The 17,797-nt window shown below is 35.5% G+C and overlaps 1 pseudogene; it reads right to left on the bottom strand.

Moving 5' to 3' along the window:
• Positions 1 to 315: 315 nt before the first annotated feature.
• LOC112822365 (type II iodothyronine deiodinase pseudogene) overlaps positions 316 to 17,797 on the bottom strand; it is a 42,066-nt pseudogene continuing 24,584 nt past the window's right edge.

The following is a 17,797-nucleotide window of genomic DNA, read 5'->3' as shown; positions in this document are numbered from 1 at the left end:
ATTTCTTTCCCAAGGCAGAATGAACACATGTTGAAACAGAGTTTCTTCCTCTCCATCTTGGGATCTTTTCACTCAGGGCTTTTTACTAGGAAGAGATGTGCTGGGGCTACTAGTGAGCCAAATGCCATTTGAGTGGTAAAAGGAGTATGGAAATGTTAGAGGTTTATGTTCTTCTGACATGTAAATTCCTGTCCTTCAGCAAGACAGTGGGATTCAGTTGAAATAGTAGATTCAGTTCTTAGTTTCCTTTCCTTTACATAATTAAAAAAAAAAAAACTCTTTTACAATCATACCTTTAACCAGTTAATCTAGATTTCATCTTTTGCTGAAATTCTTCTCCGGCCAATGCCAGACTTCTTGAAGGTTGTAATAGAAAGGGCCCTTTCCTCCCAGATAAGCAATTTTCTGTCTCTGCACAATACACACACGTTCAAAGGCTACCCCATAAGCTACATTGGCATTATTGCCCATGTGGTCAGTCACAACTCAGCACTGAGGTGGCAAGGAGAAATGCTCCAGAAGCTGGTGGGCTGTTGCACAACGGTCTTCCTGGTTCTGGTGCTTCTTCACTTCAAAAGACAAAGAAGAATCACCAGGGACTGCCCGACCATCTGAAGGATGAGCCTCATTAATGTAGACCAACAGGAAGTCAGCCACTGATGGGAACTCTTCCACCAGTTTGCTGAAGTAAGACAGCTGGCTAGTGAAAGGAGGTCAAGTGGCTGAGCCAAAGTTGACCACTAGTGGGCGCTGAGGGCCGACAGAGTCAAGAAGGTGGTACTCGGCTCCATCGACCATCTTCACCTGGGCACCATTTCTACTGTTGTCATCTCCTTCAGAATAGGAGACATGCACCACACTGGAATTGGGGGCATCTTCACCCAATTTCACCTGCTTGTAGGCATCGGGGAGGAAGCTCTTCCAGATGCAGCTCATTCCCTCTGAGGTCAGCATGCGTCTCCACTCCCTGCCCTTGGACTTGGAGTGGCTCAGCAGCAGCACCATGTGCCCCAAGTCACGTGGAGCAATGGTTCAAAACCAGTTTATTTTAACTTCAAAATGTTTATTCTATCTAGATCCCAATGCAGGGAAACAAATGAATGAAGGAGCAGGGGCTCAGCTCCTGGGATTCCTAATTCAGTTCTTCCCACCTTGCTGTACTCTGCATGTGCACACTTTTTGTTGCTGGGAGGTCCCTATGGTGTCCCTTGTAAGATGATCAGGTCAGGGTCACCACTTGCCTGGAACAGCCAGCAATCCTTATACCGAGGGATGAAAGATTACTCCAAACTTTGCTGTGAAAGAGAGGAGAAGGCAAGAGGATCAATGCTCAGAGACAAGACCTTAAATGGAAATTTGACAAAAGAAATTCTTGGTATTGTATTTTGCAGATCGGAATACTATATTGTGTTCACACTAGCAAACAATTGTTAATTAAAGTAAAAATAACTTGTTTGCTAGAACTTGCTGAAGAAATAAGCATTCTCCTATGCTTTTACCCTTCAAGTATTTTTACATAGTATTTGTTGTAAAAACAGTCCTTTCATTCTACTCGGAGGAAGAAGTCAAACTGATGAGAGCACAATAAAAACTGGGTTTTTTGTTTGTTTAGACAATTTATCTAAAAAAGCCTGTTAGATACAGTCAACGCTTAGAAAAATCTCAAAGGGATTATGCTGAGTATAAGAAGGCAAATCTAATTTAACTATGTGCCAAAAATCCCAACACTATTTAATGGCATAAACTATATTTTACAACTAACGCTATAAAATTCACAATGTCTGTCATTTAATAAAAAATGAAGAGGCATCTAAAGAAGCAGAAAAATAAGACTCAAATCCAAAAAAATTATATAATTGACCTATTGGATATCATGACAGCTGATATAATTAGCAGACAAGGACTTTTAAACAGCTATCATAAATATGCCCCATATGTTCAAGAAGAGAAAAATATGAGCATGATGAAAAAAGAGATGGAAAAAGCACAAAAAAGCATATATTTAGAAGCCCAAATGGAAGGTCTCAAGTTGAAAATTATAGTATCTGTAATTAAAAATATATGGATAGGATTAATAGCAGATTAACCAAAGATCCATAGCCTTGAAAATACGGAAATGGTAAATATCTGAAATGAGGCAGAGAGACAAAGATAATAGGAAAAAATGAAGAAAGTGGTAGTGACTTCAGGAGTAATATCAAACTGTTTATATAAATGTAATTGAATTCCCAAAAGTAGAAATGGAAAGAGGGGTCGGAAGAGAATATTTAGAGAAAAAAATGTTGAAAATCTTCCCAAATGTGAAAACTAAAACCCCACAGATCAAAAAATCTCACAGATTTTTGTGTTCTTTAAAAATCTCACAGATGTTCTTTATATTCAAACCCAAATTTGAATATAAAGAACATCACACCAAGCAACATCAAAATCAATTCCAGGAAATCAGTGATAAAGAGTAAATCTTAAAAACACAGAGAGAAAAAGGCTCATGATGGAGATACAAAGGTAAGAGTGACTGCAGATTGATCATCTGAAAATATGAAAGGGAAAGATGATGTAGTGATATTACTAAAGGACTGAATGGAAACAAACACAATCTATCAATGTAGAATTCTTCACAGATGAAAACAATTATTTTTAAAATGAAGGCAAAATAGCAAAATAAAGATATTTTCCAAATAAAAGGAGAGAGAATTTATACCAACAAATCTGCACTATACAAATTGTTAAAGGCAGTTCTTCGGATAGAAGAAAAATGATAGCAGATGGAAATTTGGGTCTATATGAAGCACTGAAGACTCCTGGAAATGGGAAATATGTGGATACACTTTAAAAAATTGTTTCTTCCTATTCAAAATCTAATGAAAAGATAATTGTATTAAACAAAATGGGATTTATAGCATATATAGAAGTAAGATATATGGCAAGTAGAGCACAGTGTATGATGGCAGATAATGGAAGCAGGTTATTATGTTGTTGTTACACAGTATGTGAGGTGGTGTAATATTTGAAAGGTGAGTGATAAAATGCATATTGTAAAGCCTACAGCATAAAGTAAAATATAAAACAAAGAGATATAGCTGTTAAGCTAATAATGGAGATAAACCGGAATCATTAAAAAAAAAAAAAAACAGGTAATCTGAGAAAGATGATAAATGGAAATATTTAACAAGATGATAGATTTGAACTCAATCACATCAATAATTAGTGAGAACACTAATAAAACACTAATTTAAAAAACTAGATTGGTTTTATTATATCAATGTAGATTTCACATTAAAAAATTACCAGAAATACAGAAAGACATTTTATAATGCTAAAAGGACTAATTCTTTAAAAGGACATGACAATCAAATATTTTTTCACTTAAGAGTGCTTCTAAGTGGAGGAAGGGAAAAATAATACAACTAAACACTGAAATAGACAAATCCAAAATTATAGTTGAATTATAGTTAACAATATTGTATCACATATTTGAAAGTTGCTAAGAGAATAGATCTTAAAAGTTCTTATCACAAAACAAAAAATTTTGTGGGGTGCCTGGGTGGCTCAGTCGGTTGAGCATCTGACTTTTTTCTCAGCTCAGGTCTTGATCTCAGGTTGTGAGTTTGAGCCTCACATGCTGGGTGTGGAGCTTACTTAAAAAAAATGTGTAGCTATGCATAATGATGATGTTAACAAGACTTATTGTGGTAATCATTTCACAGTATATACAAATATTGAGTGATTATTTTGTATATCTGAAGCTAAAATGCTGTTTGTCAGTTATATCTCAATAAGGTATAGTTGGAAATTTCAGCACCTTTTTCTAAGTAATTGAAAAAAATTAAGCAGAAAATAAGTAATAATATAGAAGACTTGAACATTGTCAACCATTTTGACTTAACTTGGATTTCAGTAAGACTCCATCCGATAGTACCATAGTAAACATTCCTTTCAAGTATATGTAGGTAATTTGCCACTATAGGCCATATTCTTGGCTACAAAATAAGTTTCATGGATTATTGAGATGTCAGTAACAGAGACTGAATTTACACCAGTGCCTGAAATAAACAACAACTCGACCCAATATATGAAACAAAGGTTTTCGAGAAACTGGAGGTCAAGAAATGAAGGACAGTGATCTCTGAATGGCTGTAAACAGAGGAGGTGAGCCCTATGTGTGTTCCATCTTATTCCCTTGTTAGAGCTATGGCTTTGGTATAAGGAAGGGAAACCTAGGTGGATACTAATGATCTCCCTGATATGAGAGACTATGAGGAGACCAAAGCAGCTAGAGGTTTCAGGACAAAATGCTAGTTTTGCCAGATTAATAGAATCCAGACATAGATGCCACACACATAAGGTCAACTGATTTTTTACCAAATTGCCAAGATAATTCAGTGAGGGAAGTATTGTCTTTTTACAAATGATGCTAGAGCTATTGGATAACTGTATGTTTAAATTATTTTTTCAAAATTAGCCTCACAGCATATATAAAAATTAAGTTGAAATGAATCATTGACCTAAATTTAAGAGCTAAAACTTCCAAAGGAAAACAAGAGAAAATCTTTGTGGTCATGGAACAGGAACAATTTCTTAAACAGGGCACAAAAGCATGAACTAAACAAAGAAAAAAAATAAGATTTTATTACGATTTTTACCTTCAAGAGCCAGTGTTAAAAAAAAGGTAAGCTACAGAGAAAAAATACTTGATAAACACATATCTGAGAAAGAACTGTATTCAGACCATGTAAAAAACTCTTCAACTCTATAAAAAGATAAAGTAATAAGCAAAACATTTGAAGAGACTTTTCACTAAATGAATATATGAATGACAAAAAAATATAGAAAAAATAAATGTCATTTGTCATTAAGGAAATGTACATTAAAAACACAATGAGATGTATCTACATACCCGCTAGATTGCCTAAAATTAAAAATACTGAGGATACCAAGTGTCAACAAGGATATGGAGCAAGTAACTCAAAGTCTTGTATGTTGTTACCAGGAATCAAATTGTGTAGTCACTTTGGGAAACAGTTTAGAGATTTCTTATAAAGTTTAACATATGGCCCAGGAATATCACCCTAGAAATTACTCAAGAGAAATGAGAAAGTATGTCCTCAAAAATACTTTGTAGGCAGGGGCATCAGTTAAGCAACTGCTGACTCTTGACTTTGATTCAGGTCATGATCTCAGGGTTGTGAGATCGAGCCCTGCATTGGGCTTATGCTGGGTAGGGAGGCTGCTTAAGATTTCTCTCTCTTCTCCCTCTGAAACCCCTCCACCCCATTCTCCCTCTCCCTCTCTCTCTCTCTCTCAAAAAAAAAATACTTTGTAGGCAGATGTTCACAGAAGTCTTATTCATAAGAGTTACAAACTAGAGAAAACCCAAATCCCCATCATCAGATGGATGGCTAAGCAAATTGTGTACGTTTATACAAAAGAACAATATTCAGCAATAAAAAACCCTAAATGCTGATACATGAAATATCATGGATGAACCTCAAAAGAATTTAACTAAATGAAAGAAGCCAAACACCAAAGAATACATATCAGTTGTAGGTTTTCACTTATGTAAAATTCTTGGAAAGGTAACACTATAGTGACAGAGAGGAGTTCAGGGCTTACCAACACCTGGAGCAAGGGGAGGGTTAATAACAACCATGGTGCTGGTAATAGGACTGTATATGTTTGGCCAAATTCATCATACTATACCCTTAAAATATGTGAATTTTATTTGATGTAAAACATACCTCAGTTAAACTGATTTACAAGAGAGAATTGGGAAGGGCAAAAGAGAGTGAGGATGCACCACCTTGGAGGAGGTTTGAGCAAAGGGAAGCAAAGTTTTAGACCGGTGCAAAATCCAAAGTGCCAAGCTCATTTAATAGTTTAGGTTCACAGGTCCCAAACGATCAAAATAATAGACTATTTTAACCGTTTAATCAGACTTTATCTAATTGAAGAGCCAAAACATTTATTCTTAATTGGAATAATGTCCTTTATGATAATAACTAAGTCATATGGAAATAAAGTCATTAGACCATTTAATTTCCAGATTTTGTGATTAGTATCTTTCAGGCCCTGTTTGGCAAAATACTTGCATTAACTTAATCTTTTTAAATACAGCATTTTATCAAATATTGCAGCAAATTTTAGATTAAAATTTTTGACTACTAGAGAAGGCCTCAGAAATGAACTAGATGGGGCGCCTGGGTGGCTCAGTTGGTTAAGCGACTGCCTTCAGCTCAGGTCATGATCCTGGAGTCCCAGGATCGAGTCCCGCATCAGACTCCCTGCTCAGCAGAGAGTCTGCTTCTCCCTCTGACCCTCCCCCCTCTCATGTGCTCTCTCTCTTTCTCATTCTCACTCTCTCAAATGAATAAATAAATAAAATCTTTTAAAAAAAGAACTAGATGTCTCTTAACTTTTATTTATTGTAATTCATTAGAAAATTTCTTGAAGCATATTTTATTTCTATTATTCAGCTACTTACAAATAATGAGTATATATTTTGTCAGCAGGTACATGGGGGATTTCTAGCAAATTATTTACCTCTGGCAAGGGAGAGACCCTTAGAGAATACATTTAAAATATTATCTTACATGATTAGAAATCTTTTCTATGCAGTTAAAACTTTTTGGAAGAGGTGCTAGAAAGTAACCAGGCCATTAAACACAGACAGAGAGAATTAAAATCTTTCACAATGAAAGGGGCATCAAAATGTCCTCACCCTTAAATAAAAATTTTATTTATTCAGAAAATGAATACTGAATGCCTAGGTTAGGGATTAAGCACATAATGATGAAAGCAGCTCTTATGGTAAGTCATTGTTAGGGTCCCAACCATTGTGGTTTTCTGGAGTTCCTTAGGATGCAAGACTTCTAGTGCTAAATCTGAGGCGGTGTAGACACAGAGACCTAGACTTGCAGAGACAGAGAGACAGAGGAATAATTACAATGAAATGTGATACATGTTTTGATAGCTTTAATAGAAATGTATCTGTCAGTGTTAGATAAATCGGACAGAGTCTAGTCTATTCAATGCTCTCCTCTGGGGGACAGACCATGAAATCAGCCAGCAAACTGTCTCCCTCCTTCTCTGCAACTGTCCCTGCTTTCCTTTGCACAATTTGTGGTTCTATGGGGAGGACTGCAGAGATAAAATGTTAATAATCATCTTACTCTTGAATGTCTGTGGTGATGAGCTGCATGTTTTACATCAGGGTTAGTTCTAGGTCTTTCTGCAGCAATAACCATGAATTTTGTTGCTGGCCTCTTTGTTTCATAACATCCAATAAGAGCCAGTTGATAAATTCAACTGTTGAGAATCAGGAAAAATAAGATATCTATTAACCAAATCATTCACTCCTAAACCAGAATTTTTTTTTCTCCCAAACACTTGGGAAAAGCCTTGACATGTTCTTGGAATCCCATTTAAATGGTAGCAACTAATGGAGTCAGAGTAGATAAACTTCTACATTTTAGCTAGTATTTAAATTTCAAAACCATTTTCATGAACATTTTAGAACTTTATTCACAGTTGGAAGAGTGGCAAGTGTAGACATTAACAATACTCTGACTGGGTAAGAGTTGAATATCGCAGAAATATCCAGGTTCACAAATCGGTTTTGTTTGTTGTTATTATCCTAGGGTCGTCACATATGGTGTTCTGATATAATATTTTTCCTTTTGCTCTTGGGACCCTGTTTAAGAGATTCAATTAAAAGTGTGTGCTACTTTTAAATCAGATTATTTGGGGCTTGTGTTGTTCTTATTGAGCTTCAGGAATTCCTTATATATCTTGGATATTAATCCCTTATCAAATACATGGTTTGTAAATATTTTTTCCATTCTGTGGATTGCCATTTTACTCTGTTGATCATTTCCTTTGCCATGCAGAAACTTTTTAGTTTGATGTGGTACCATTTGTCTATTTTTTCTTTGTTGCCTGTGCTTTTAGTGTCATATCCAAAGAAAAAAATCATTGCCAAGAACTGTGTCATGAAGCTTTTTTTTAAAAGTTTTCTTCTAGAAGTGTTAAAGTTTTAGTTCTTATGTTTAAGTCTATAATCCATTTCAAGTTGATTTTGTATGTTGTAAGATAGGAGTCCAGTTTCATGATTTTGCTTATGGATATCTAGTTTTCCTAACACCATTTATTGAACAGACTCCCTTTTCCCCTTGTGTAGTCCTGGTGCCCTTGTCAAAGATTAGATGGCCATACATGCATGTGTTTATTTCTGTGATCTCCATTCTGTTCTATGGGTCGATATGCTGTATTAGTTACTATAGCTTTGCAATGTATTTTGAAACCAGAAATTGTGATACCTTCAGTTTAGTTCTTTTTTCTCAAGCTCACTTTGGTTATTCTGGATCTTTTATAGTTCCATGTGAATGTTAAGATTGTTTCTCCTATTTCTGTAAGAAATGCCATGGGATTTTGATGGGAATGACACTGAATTACTTTGGGTAGTATGGACATTTTAACAATATCAAGTCTCTTAATCCAAGGACATGGGATATCTTCCCATTTATTTGTGTCTTTTTAAATTTCTTTTATGAATGTATTGCAGTTTTCAGCGCACATGTCTTTTACCTCCTTGGTTAAGTTTATTGCTAAGTATTTTATTCTTTTTGATGTTATTGTAAATGGGATTGCTTTCCTGTTTTTTTCCCAGATAGTTCATTGTCAGTATATAGAAACACAACTGATTGTTGTATGTTGATTTTGTATACTGCAACTTCATTGAATTTGTTTATTACATATGGAAGCAACCTCAATGTCTATAGATAGATGAATGTGTAAAGAAGATGTGAAATACACACACACACACACACACACACACATAAATATACATACACACACACATAAATATACATACACATACATATAGGGGAATACTACTCCAGTCATAAAGAAGAGTGGAATCTTGTCATTTGAGACAACATGGATGGATCTAGAAGGTATTATGCTAAGTGAAATAAGTTAGACAGAAAAAGGCAAATGCTGTATGATTTTACTTATACGTGGAATCTAAAAATAAAACAAAACAGACTCAAAGATACAGAGAACAATCTGGTGGTTGCCAGAGGGGAGGAGACAGGCAAAATTGGTGAAGGGGATTAAAAGATACAAACTTCCAGTTATAAAATAAGTAAATCATGGGGTTGTAATGTACATCATAGGGAATATAAGCAGTAATATTTTAATAACTTTGTATGATGATGGATTTATCATAGTGATCACTTTGTAGTGTACATAAATGTTGAATCACTATGTTGTACACCTGAAACTAATATAATTTTTTATGTCAACTACACTTCAGTTAAAAAGACACAATGAGATCACCTCATATCTATTAGGATGGCCATTATAAACAGCAACAACAAAAAAAAACAACAAGTGTTGCTGAGGATGTGGAGAAATTGAACCCATGTTCACTGTTGGTGGGAATGCAAAAATGGTGTGGTCATTACGGAAGACAACCTAGAAGCTACTCAAAACTTAAAAATAGACCTATCATATGATCCAGCATCTCATTCCTGTGTATGTGTCAAAAGAATTGAAATTGGAATCTTTTAGAGATATATGTGTACTCCCATGTTCATTACAGCATTATTCACAATAGCCAAGATGTGGAAACAACCTAAATATCTGTGTAGAGACAAATGGATTAAAAAAATGTGGTCTAGGGCACCTGGGTGGCTCAGTCAGTTAAGTGTCTGCCTTAGGCTCAGGTCAGGATCCCAGTGTTCTGGGATCAAGTCCTGCATCAGGCTCCCTGCTCAGCAGGCTCCCTCTCCCTCTGCCCCTCCCCCTGTTTGTGCTCTCTCTTCTCTCTCTCTCTCTCTCAAATAAATAAATAAAATCTTAAAAAAATGTGGTCTATACATACAGTGAAATGTTATTCAGCCTTAAAAAAGAAGAAAATTTTACTATTTGCAACAATATGATGACCCTGGAAGACATGGTGCTAAGTGAAATAAATCAGTCACAGAAGGATAAATACAGCATGATTCCACTTACATGAATAAGTATAAAATAGTCAAACTTATAGAAATAGAAAATAGAATGGTCATTGCTAGGGGATAGGGCAGGGGAAATGGGGAGTTGTTCAATGGTTATAAAGTTATAGTTATAGAAGATGAGTAAGTTTTAGAGACCCATTGTGCGGCATAGTGCCTGAAATTAACAATATGCTGTTGTGCACTTAACACATTTGCCAAGAGGCTCCATCTCATGTTAAGTGTTCCTATCACACACAAAAAAAACAAAGGGACACAAGGAAACTTGGAAGTGATGATTATGTTTATTACCTTGATTGTGTGAGGATATCATAATGTCCAAACTCATAAAATTGTATAAATATGTTCAGGGTTTTTTTTGTCTAGGTTGCTACATCAGTTATACCTCAGCAAAGCTGTAGGAAAAAAAAAAAAACGTGTGCTACTTAGCCATTGAATGCACTGTTCTTTCCCTCAGGTAGCACTCCCCATTGTGCCATCTCTACTCAGTATTTCCCATAGAAAAGTAAGGAGGCATTTCCCTTCAGCCACATTTTGGAGGCCTGGCTTGCATCAATCTTTTATACTCTTTTCTAAAAGGAAGAATAAGACACTGCTGGAGAGTGGGCAAAGTTTAGCCACATAGTTCTTCATGTCCATATGCAAGCTGCACTTCTTTCAATCTTAAAATTCTGCTTAAAACTAATTTGTATATTATCTCTTTTATCCATTTGCAAAATTATAAAAAAGATTGTTTCATAAGAAACAAAGAAAATAAGACTTTGACATCCATTAGTCCATATGCCTTTATCCCTCCTCCCTTTCTGTGCTGTACAAACATGGCCTTCCCTATTCTTGTAATGATTTCTGAGCCCTGGGATATGCAGAAATGACATAAAAAATGCTGAATTTCCACCTACCCCAGTCCCTGAGTCTGAGCAATAGCATGGGGAAAGGAAATACATGGTATGGATGCAGATGCATCTGGGCTTGAATCTCAACTGTGTCATTTGTCACTGTAATAACAATAGCAATAATAGTAATAAAATGAACAACAGTAATAACATTAACTGTGGTGTTACCATTTATTGATGACTATGCGTCAAAACCTGTGCTAAGTTCTCTAACTTCATTACCTAATTTAAACCTAAACAAGTAGCCGTGAAGGTTAAGAATTAGTATGCCTGTCTTCCAGGGGAATAGAATCTTGCATCAGTAATCTTCATTATATCATATAGGTAGCAATTATGTATGTCTCAGTTACCTCATCCATAAAATGCTCCACATACTATCACAGTGCAGTGTTTTATTGTGGCATTTTGTGTTAGAATGCCCAGCACATTTATTACATGGAATAGGATAGAATGGAAGTTTTATTTGGTTCTTTGGGTCTTGGTTTTCCTTAGATAGAACTCAAGTTCCCTGCTTTCTAACATACTCCAGCTGCTAGTTTGCAGTGGCCTGGCCACAACATGATGTTTGTGAGGCACTTGCTTTCCTGGAGCTGCTTTGTAGGAGGCTGCTGATCTTAGCATCCTTTCTTCATATTGCTTCTGAATTTATCTTCACAAGTTCGGGTTAAAAATTTTCTTCTCCTTATGTTTCTAAGTTAATAATGTTGTAGCAAGAACAAACCAAAAAATAGAACTTAAAGATGAAGAACCAAATTTTCATATATCCATTTTTACCAAACAAGGTATTCTCGATAGGATTAAACTCATAGCTAACTAGGAGTTTTTATTAATTGTAGTATATTGTGGGTATTTTATTTTGTTTTCTTTTATTGTTATTTTTTAAATCAGTTTATTAATGTTTAGAAGTTGATAAAGCTATGTGCAAAATGATCCACAAAGTCCGAAACCTATTGAATACTATTTTTTTAAAAGACAAGTCTCAGTTTAATTTCACTGAAAACTGTACTAAAGAGACAGCAGTCTATTTTTATTTTTTGCAACATTTATACACATCTTTAACTGCTTAATGAACAGCTGTATTGAAAAACTTCTGGTATTCCTTATCAGCTAAAGTAATGCTTTAAGGGTGCAAGAGGGTTGTATTTTCTTAGGAAATACACGTTCAATGGTGTTAACACAGGTTAGAAAAATCCAATAAAATGCTGAAACAAATACATTAAAAATCATGGAAAGTACTTTTAACATAACAAAATAACCATCCTGTTGGTTGAACTAATTCACAAAATACTCTGAAATAAATGTCAACAAAAGTGCCAAAGACAGATGTTGTATTTGTTAGACATATTCATTAAGAAATCTCTCTTGGTTTACAGCCACCCCTCCCCCCCAACAGTCAGTTTTCACCTCGTTTTGCTAGTTTGTTTCTCATATGACACAAAGGATCCTGCCTGATATCATTCAGATGAATTGGACTTCCTTATGCAGATTTCAGCCACAATGGATCATGATGCTATAACATATTTCATTGTAAAGTTATTAAAAGAAAAAAAAATCAAAGTGACTTTAACCAAGTTCCAAAAAACTGATCCAGCTTACATGGATACTTTGGCCTCAGCAATAAAATTGCTTTACATTTCCAAACCATCTCCATTCCTCACAGTTTACCTCCTGGACACAGCCTACCTATGACAGACCATCAAGAAATGGACCATGCCACACCCCCAGCTCTGATGAAGGCCAGGTAGTTCTAATATAAAGTAAGAGAATTTTGAGGAGAGGTGTGAAGGGGAAGGGAGGGTGGGATATGCAGAGCATACCCAGAGAAGCAAAAGTGCACACAATCCCTTGGGCTGGAAAGTAAGGTGAAAGAAAACATCTCAAAGCTCCTGTCAGATACTTTCACACTGGAACGTTAGTCTTCGAGAAGGGGCCAAATGTACCCTTCAGGAGCTTGGCGATGCTAGACCCTTGGCTCAGTGCAAAATCAAAGCTCAAGGTTGGGGTGGTGGTGAGGGTAAGAAATAGATTCCAGGTGAGGACCTGATCTCCACACTTCTCAGTGCATTGTTCACAGGACTAACCCACCAACACCCAGGTTGCTTTTCCTCTGCCTGCGCCTCCCTCTGGTTCCCAGCAGCTCCTCCCTGGCAGGAGTCAAAACAGAGATTTTTTTTCCCCAAACACTGGGTGGTGGGTGACCATGCAAGAACTCTCCCCATGGGCCAGCAGCTTTCAGTTTTAGGAAGAAGAGTTGGTTTCTTTTAAATTTTGTTTTTAATATACTTAAAACAAGTCAAAAAAGGGGTTAGAGAAAAAAAGGTGGTTTGCATGGTATTCGACTTTTATGTTTTTTGTATTTGAGTAATATTTGTTTTGTTTCTTCCAAAACTATATCCTATTTTTTTTTCACAAGGGGACTTCTAGAAAAACACTTAGAAACAAAATAAGATATATTCATGGCACTTTAGGTGATTAGGAAACAAGAGGTTGTCCAAGTGGTCGTCCAACTTTGAGAGCTTCTATTTCTTGGTGTCCAAACTCCTTTGGCAAGTTTAAGGAAAACTTAAAGCTTTTTTTTTTCTTCTGTAATAATATGTTCTCAGTTAAAAACATTTGATATATTTATACAACCTCATATTTCCCAATCACTTACCTAGATTTTCACTTTTATCAACTGGAATATTTCACCATTCTCCTTCTATTAAATCTAAGTTAGAACTATTAAATAAACATGACTTTGAATGTTTTCCTAGAGGCAGGACAATATAATAGTGATTCTTAATTCTATGGGAGGAAGGGCCATGGGAGAATGAGATTTTTTTTTGTTTTTCTTTGTTTGTTTGTTTGTTTAATTTTTATGGTACCCCCATCTTCCTCCCCACATACACTGCCTGCACCATTAAGGGTTTGATGCTTTGCTCAAGGGGTACCTGAACATCTCATTTGAATATAACCCCACTGCGAATCATCATTACTAATGAAGTTAATTAAGGAATATGTTTCTTAACTCTGTTGAGGCTGGAGGAAGGTAGGAAACCACCAAAATAAAAGAAAAAGCAGAAGTTTTGTAGTCAAACATATCTAGTTTTGGACCCCGGTTCTTGACAGGAGAGTCAAGAACGAGGAAGCATCATGTTTGTTTAACAAACCTCTTACTGTGTAATGATGGGCAAAGTCCTTATTCTTCCCTGATACTCAGTTTCCTCATTAGTAAGAATTGGTAAAATAACACACAGCTCATAAAATAGTTGTAAAAATTGAATGAAGAAAATTTTTTTAAGCTCATAGCACAGAATCTGGAACATGGATAGGCGCTCTTAAAACATGACTTCCCCTTGAGCTGGGTCTCAAACAGTCATTTAATCTGGTCTACTACTCTTCCTAAGTGAACACACATAAACAGAAAATTTTTCAAAAGAAAACTTTATTGCCAGGCAACACTACACATGATAGAAAAGAATTGCACTGGTAGGTTTATGAGGGGAAAAAGTAAAAGTGAAAATTTTTAAGTGCTAGAAAGAGGAGAATTGTTCATGGAGGTAATGGTAACTAATGGTTAAATAATGACTGAAAATGAGCTCAAAGGGTAGGTAGGGCAAATGACTCCATAGGTCTGTACACTATTGGTTAAACAAGTCTCATTGTTCTTTGGCCTACATTCAGTAAGTATCTGACTTAGCAAGGTTACTAAGATCATGATTCTTTCAGAGCATTAGTGTTAGAATGGTTGATGTGAAGTACTGCATTTAGTAAATAATACTATAAATCCAAAGTTTTCATTTTACACTCTCCCTCTTTCAATGAAGAAATCCCCTTAGTAATGCAGAAGGAGGTTTTCATCCAACTTCTAGGCAATAAAACACATTTGCCCAAAGCCGAGCTGCTATGAATCAGTGCAACGAATAGAACAAGACACTGTCAGCCAAAGTTTTATATTAACTATGATAAAACCTGTATGAAAGAATAGTTACATATTAAACAGAAATCTCCTAAAAAATTGTATTTACTGAATCTCCTTCAGTTCTCCTCATTTGGAAAGAATTTTGGCTGGAAAGCATTACTTTCTCTAACTCACCAACCCACAACCCTTTCCCAAACATGTGGCTCAGTATAATTTTTGCCATAAGCCTTTACAATTTGCACATTATGTAACTCTTATATTTATCTTCCTTCATAAAAAAATTTCAAAATTTATAGAATTCCTTTAGCCTCTCCCCTCCTCAAGGGAGAGTGTTGACTTGAACATATGTCCCCCATAGAGATGAGCTCTTTGAAATCAGAAAACATATTTTCATCTTTGCATTCCCAGCACCTAACACCATGTCAGTCACATTGAATGAAGGCAGTTACATTGATGGTTGATGCTGGTAGAGGATTTGGTTGGGTCTTGAGAGAATGGAACTTGTTTGGAATAACCAGTGTGGAAATGGAAAAGAAAGATAGTCAGGAGCAAGTCACTGAGCAGTATTAGTTGATGTTTGAGACCACTCTTAGATTTTCTCCCTAGGATTTCTATGTAAATTGTAGAAAAATAAAATTGCCATGGGGGGCTTTCTATGAAGAAAAAAACTAAATCACATGATTTGTTATTTCTCATTAATATTTTGATTTTGTCTTTTGTTTGAACTCTTTAGACATGATTTTCTGTCAAGATGGACAGTAGACAGACTTGATGTGTTATCAAGTAATTGAAGTGTTAATTATACTTTAATCCAGATGCCCTATATGTCAAAATCCTCTCAACTTTCTTGAACGATTTATTATGCCCCAAATAAATCTGTGTCCCAGATGAAATTAAGTATGGAAAGAGAAGCTGATGTTAGTACCCTCCCAGTGAATAGAGAGAAAAGACAGATACAGGTGGGTAAAAAGAGATGCAAGTCCTGAAATTCAATAAATTTTTTGAATAAAATTAATGGTGACGCTGTATGGACATAACCAGCTCATATGGATTTCCACTTTTCATTGATTTGCAGAGAGTTAAGAATAAAGACCTCAGAGCCAGAGGATCTAGGCTAAAATGATCACTTTGGAAATATATAATGATGTAACTCTGGGAAAGAAAGAAATCTTTCATAATATTAGTTCTTACATTCCAGTGTCAATATGAGAACTAAGTGATGCAATATATTTAAAGTGATATGAGGATTATGTCACACATTTTAAGTCCACCATGAAATTTACTTGCTCCAGAAGAAGACTCTTGTGGAGTTTGAGCAATTAAACCTTCGGGTCCCTTAGCAATCCATACTACTTATATTTTGTGATACTACCATTTCAAAAGATAGTTTCCAGGTCTTATGGATCTTCTGTCTGGAAATGACACGTGACTTTCTATCAGCTGCCTTTTGCCAGCACTAGTCCCATAACCTCACTTAGAGTCAAGAGAAGGGATCTGAAAATTACAAGCGCACATGGGTAATTAGTGAACAGTGAATGTCTGCTTGATTTTGTATGACGTTGGCAAGTTACTTCATCTTTTCAATCTCAAATCTCTAATCTGAAGACTGGGACAAGTGAGGGTTTCACATATACTTGTGGAGGAGTGTATTGGCTTCACTCCGTACTACTGAATGAACTTGAACAAGCTTCTGAACTTCCTCTGCCTCAGTTTCTCTCTCTCTTGTGACAATTTAATACTTTGGAATTAAATAAGATTTCATTGTTTTAGTACACTTTCTTGGATCAGAGGAAGTGCTCAAAAACTGTTAGCTCTCTCCATGATTATTGCAAAATTTTATTGATATTATTCACGGATAGGTTCAACTGTAGCAAGATAATATATAAGTAATATAAAATACATATGACCATATCTATCTTACTTTATAAAAGCTCTCAATACTTTTAAAATATTTGTTTTCCACCACAGAGATTTGTTACTTGAAGCGTATACTGAGTTTCTGTATTTTATCATGGCCTCTTCTTTAATAGTTAAAGTATTCTTAATCTAGTAAGTGTGCAAAAAATGTTTGTTCACTGACTGCCTGGCAACATAATAAGGCTGTTGGATATGACAAAATTTGCAGACAATAAAGTTCTTTGTACTTTTACTAAGTTTAATTGTATCTGGACAGCCAATGAAATGACAGACTGAGCAGTAAAATCTGTGTTCAGAAAGTTAGGTAACACTTCATGGTGGATTTGGGTCAGTTTCACTGGGATATAGCTTCATGTCTTATTTTTTGTAAATTATTCTTGAATTATATTTAAAATATTTATTTTGGAAAAAAAATTAAAAAAATATTTTTGTTCATAGTTTTGTTTTCTTTTATTATTTAGGTTAATTATATGTGTATATATGGTTACATATACATGTTTAAATACACATACGGTCCTCTTTGTATGTCTCTAAAACAATGTCACTTTCTCTCCTAGTACTTTTTAATCTTTTTCTACATTCTTCCTTCCTTTTGTTTTTCTCGTTTCTTTTTTTTTTTAAAGATTTTATTTATTTATTTGACAGAGAGAGAGAGAGCATAAGCGGGGGGAGTGACAGGCAGAGGCAGAGGGAGAAGCAGGCTTCCCGCAGAGCAGGGGAAGCCTGATGTGGGACTCGATCCCAGGACCCTGGGATCATAACCTGAGCCGAAGGCAGTCGCTTAACCAACTGAGCCACCCAGGCACCCTTTTCTCATTTCTATCATATATAATACCTTGGGTTTCTTTGAATTTGGTGTTTATTTCTGAAATTATTTTTCTTTGTTTTTAATATTCCTTTTCTAATTTCTACCAGTATCAGTTTTCAGTCACTCCTTTCTTTTGACTAGTGATTACCCCCAAATATGTCTATATCTTCCATGAATATGTGCATTTCTCCTTTGTGATATTTCTTCTTATGTTATTTTAAAAATCCATTCTGCATTATTGTGTAATATATTTCACCCACTTTGT

Source organism: Callorhinus ursinus, unplaced genomic scaffold, assembly GCF_003265705.2.
Source record: "Callorhinus ursinus isolate GAN/ISIS: 27379988/994484 unplaced genomic scaffold, GSC_fseal_2.0 scaffold1, whole genome shotgun sequence".
NCBI classification, from domain to species: domain Eukaryota; kingdom Metazoa; phylum Chordata; class Mammalia; order Carnivora; family Otariidae; genus Callorhinus; species Callorhinus ursinus.
This window is presented reverse-complemented; position numbering and strand designations above follow the sequence as displayed.